This window comes from Musa acuminata, unplaced genomic scaffold, assembly GCF_036884655.1.
Source record: "Musa acuminata AAA Group cultivar baxijiao unplaced genomic scaffold, Cavendish_Baxijiao_AAA HiC_scaffold_1140, whole genome shotgun sequence".
In the NCBI taxonomy this organism is placed as follows: domain Eukaryota; kingdom Viridiplantae; phylum Streptophyta; class Magnoliopsida; order Zingiberales; family Musaceae; genus Musa; species Musa acuminata.
In genome coordinates, this window is record NW_027021352.1 from 1 (window position 1) to 5,000 (window position 5,000).

Genomic DNA, 5,000 nt, shown 5'->3' on the forward strand with positions numbered 1-5,000 from the left:
TCAAAGCGCGAAGAGTAATTGATCAGATTCGCGGACGTTCCTATGAAGAAACACTTATGATACTGGAACTCATGCCTTATCGAGCATCTTATCCCATTTTAAAATTGGTTTATTCTGCAGCAGCAAATGCTAGTCATAATATGGGTTTGAACGAAGCTGATTCATTCATTAGTGAAGCCAAAGTTAATAGGAGTACCATTGTGAAAAAATTAAGACCTCGAGCTCGAGGACGTAGTTATCCGATAAAAAGACCTACTTGTCATATAACAATTGTATTAAAGGATAAATCTAAATTATTTTTAGATGAATCTAGGATTTAGATTCATCATAGTAAACATAGTAAAATAACATATATGGATGGAAAGAAAATATAATAGGAAAATATGGGACAAAAAATAAATCCACTTGGTTTCAGACTTGGTACAACCCAACGTCATCATTCCTTTTGGTTCGCACAACCAAAAAATTATTCTGTGGGTTTACAGGAAGATGAAAAAATACGGAATTGTATCAAGAACTATGTACAAAAAAATAGGAGAATATCCTCGGGTTTCGAAGGAATCGCTCGTATAGGAATTAAAAAAAGAATTGATTTGATCCAGGTCATAATCTATATTGGATTTCCAAATTTATTAATAGAGGGCCAAACACGAGGAATCGAAGAATTACAGATGAATGTAGAAAAAGAATTTCATTCTGTGAACCGAAGACTCAACATTGCTATCACAAGAGTTGAAAAACCTTATGGGCAACCTAATATTCTTGCGGAATATATAGCTTTACAATTAAAAAATAGAGTTTCGTTTCGAAAGGCAATGAAAAAGGCTATTGAATTAGCTGAACAAACGGATACAAAAGGAATGCAAGTACAAATTGCAGGGCGGATTGACGGAAAAGAAATTGCACGTGTCGAATGGATCAGAGAGGGCAGGGTTCCCCTACAAACAATTCGCGCTAAAATTGATCATTGTTCCTATACAATTCGAACTATCTATGGAGTATTAGGCATCAAAATTTGGATATTTGTGGACGAGGAATAATAGACCTTTATTTATCTTGCCATTCTGGCCAGTGATAGAACAAAAAATAACAAACTGTTTCATTCTTTTTCCGTTAAATCAAACAAAAATGAGCAATTCTAATTCTATAAGGTTGAATAAAAATTCGATTGACCATTTGTTATAATTGCTATGCTTAGTGTGTGACTCGTTAATTTTTCTTTAGAGTTTAGAGTTGGAATTAAAAAAAAATAGACTAAACCCTACTTAAACTTAATAACTATATAAAATAAATAAAAACAAAAATAAAAACAAAATAAACTAATAACCAACTTATTGCTTCGTATTGTCGAGATCCCAAGAAACAGTCACTATATGAGATGAGTGGATCAATCATATAGTTGCAGCAACTGCAACTAAAATCTTTTCCATAAAAAATCAGATTATGGGTTGTGAAACAAAAATAAAGGGATGTGGATAAATGGAAGGATGATAGAAAGAGAGAACAAAAATATCAATGATATATGATTCCAATATGTATGGTCTATGAATTACCTCATAAAGGCAATGTGATAAAGCATCAATACTGAATGAATATAAATAATATAAATAATAATAAAGAGCCTCGGGTTAATAAAAACTAAGGAGATTGACTCGAGAAGGAATTTTGTTGGGAGCTCCATTGCAGAGTTCAGGCCTAACCATTAACGGAGAAGCTATGGGAACGACGGAACCTGTGACTGCATAGGATTCTACTGAAAACGAATCCGAATAATTCATTGGGTGGGATGGCGGAACGAACCGAGAAAAAATTTATTTATTCTGAGAAGTCATGGGTTGACCTAGGAATAAAACAGTAAAGAGTAAATATTCGCCCGCGAAACCTTTATTTATTGAGATTACATTACAATATTTTGGCATCATTTGATAAGGGTAAAAATAAGGATCAAGGATCGTTATAAAATAAAAAGCATTATCTATAATTTATATCTATAAATATGCATAACATAAATATTCTAGCTGTATATCCTGTATATACATCTTCCTGTATAACAAAACAAATTCAATATTAATAAATGTCTTAGTGTATTAGTTTATTAAATACATGCGTATCTGTAATATTATTGAATCCTTTCATTCGCGAGGAGCTGGATGAGAAGAAACTCTCATGTCCGGTTCTGTAGTAGAGATGGAATTAAGAAACGACCATCAACTATAACCCCAAAAGAACCAGATTTCGTAAACAACATAGAGGAAGAATGAAGGGAATATCTTGTCGGGGCAATCGTATTTGTTTCGGCAGATACGCTCTTCAGGCACTTGAACCCGCTTGGATCACAGCTAGACAAATAGAAGCGGGGCGAAGAGCAATGACACGATATGCGCGTCGTGGTGGAAAAATATGGTTACGTATATTTCCCGACAAACCTGTTACAGTAAGACCTGCGGAAACACGTATGGGTTCGGGGAAGGGATCCCCCGAATATTGGGTATCCGTTGTTAAACCAGGTCGAATACTTTATGAAATGGGCGGAGTATCAGAAGCTGTAGCCAAAGCAGCTATTTCACTAGCTGCGTCCAAAATGCCTATACGAACTCAATTTGTCAGGATAGGTATGTAGAACTAAACAGTGTATTGAGGATGAAAAAACAACGGCAAGTTTATTTATTTCTGGACAGAGAATATTTCTTTTTTCCTTCATCCTTTGCATTAAAATAACGGATTCCAATAAAATGATATGATTCAACCTCAGACCCTTTTGAATGTAGCGGATAACAGCGGAGCTCGAGAATTGATGTGTATTCGAATCATAGGAGCTGGTAATCATCGATATGCTCATATTGGTGACGTTATTGTTGCTGTAATCAAAGAAGCAGTGCCTAATATGCCACTAGAAAGATCGGAAATAATTAGAGCTGTAATTGTACGTACTTGTAAAGAACTCAAACGTGACAACGGTATGATAATACGATATGATGACAATGCTGCGGTTGTCATTGATCAAGAAGGAAATCCAAAAGGAACTCGAGTTTTTGGTGCGATCGCTCGGGAATTGAGACAGTTGAATTTTACTAAAATAGTTTCATTGGCTCCCGAGGTATTATAAATACTACTAGATGGGACTATGATATATCAGAACATCTAAAATAGATCAAATTTAGTAGATTAGTAGATTGTGTCTCACGCATATACTTTTAATAATAAATAATTTTATAATAATAAAAAAAAAAAAAAAAGAAAGAAAATAAAACAAAGAAAAAAAGGAAACATGTTGATTATATCAAAATTAGGAGGCACCAATAATTATAGTTCGTCATGGGTAAGGACACTATTGCCGATATAATAACTTCTATAAGAAATGCTGACATGAATAAAAAAGGAACGGTTCGAATAGCATCTACTAATATCACCGAAAATATTGTGAAAATACTTCTACGAGAAGGTTTTATTGAAAACGTTCGGAAACATCAGGAAGGTAACAAATATTTCTTGGTTTCAACTCTGCGACATAGAAAGACTAGGAAAAGAATACACAGAACTATTTTAAAGCGTATCAGCCGACCCGGTTTACGCATTTATTCCGACTATCAACAAATTCCTAAGATTTTAGGTGGAATAGGAATTGTAATTCTTTCTACTTCCCGAGGTATAATGACAGATCGAGAAGCTCGACGAGAAAAAATTGGAGGCGAACTTTTGTTATATATATGGTGATCCTCCTCCTCTGGTATCCTAATTTTCTCTCTAACTTCCTATTTGTGAAATAGAGAGGAAAAGTGAGTTATATAACTCTTCCTCCATTAGTTGATACTTCAAGGAAGTTACCTGGAATGAAAGAACAAAAATTTATTCATGAAGGTTTAATTACTGAATCACTTCCCAACGGTATGTTTCGGGTCCGCCTAGATAATAAAGATGTAATTCTAGGTTATGTTTCGGGAAGGATCCGGCGCAGTTTTATACGGATACTACCTGGGGATAGAGTCAAAATTGAAGTAAGTTGTTATGATTCAACCAGGGGACGTATAATTTATAGACTTCGCAACAAAGATTCGAATGATTAGGTGATTTTTAAAGCATTCCTTTCATGACGATACAATTCGAAGTTAAAAAAAAAAATTCAAGAGACTTATTTTCTTCCAAGGAATAGATTAAAAATTAAGGTAAGGAATAAGAAATATGAAAATAAGGGCTTCCGTTCGTAAAATTTGTGAAAAATGTCGACTGATCCGTAGGCGCGGACGAATTATAGTGATTTGTTCCAATCCGAGACATAAACAGAGACAGGGATAATCTTTCTAAAAAAGAACTTTCTAAAGAAAAGACAAAAATAAAGGATTTCTTTTAATATGAAATGGATATTTCCGTATCTTTTCTTTCCGTATATTTCTGACTTATATTTATAAGATGATAAAATATGACAAAAGCTATACCAAGAATCGGTTCACGTAGGAATGGGCGTATTGGTTCACGTAAGAATGGACGTAGAATACCAAAAGGAATTATTCACGTTCAAGCAAGTTTCAACAATACCATTGTAACTGTTACAGATGTACGAGGTCGGGTGGTTTCCTGGGCCTCCGCTGGTACTTCCGGATTCAAAGGGACAAGAAGAGGGACACCCTATGCTGCTCAAGCGGCGGCATTAAATGCTATTCGTACAGTAGTTAATCAGGGTATGCAACGAGCAGAAGTTATGATAAAAGGTCCTGGTCTCGGAAGAGATGCAGCATTACGAGCCATTCGTAGAAGTGGTATACTATTAAGTTTCGTACGTGATGTAACACCTATGCCACATAATGGATGTCGACCCCCTAAAAAAAGACGTGTGTAGAAATAAGAAAAAAACGGATTTCAAGAGAAATAAATAATTCAATGATCTGATCAAATAATAGTATTAGTATAGTATGGTTCGAGAGGAAGTAGCAGGATCCACTCGAACACTACAGTGGAGGTGTGTTGAATCGAGAGTAGACAGTAAACGTCTTTATTATGGTCGT

The 5,000-nt window shown here is 34.9% G+C and overlaps 1 protein-coding gene across 1 annotated transcript in view; it reads right to left on the reverse strand.

Annotated features, from left to right (window-relative positions):
- Positions 1-4,338: 4,338 nt before the first annotated feature.
- Positions 4,339-5,000, reverse strand: part of LOC135671549 (cytochrome b6-f complex subunit 4) — a 2,857-nt gene continuing 2,195 nt past the window's right edge. Inside the window, exon 1 of the mRNA XM_065179748.1 lies at positions 4,339-5,000. This exon is cut by the window's right edge and continues 2,195 nt beyond it. The gene's annotated coding sequence lies outside the window, so the exon portion shown is untranslated.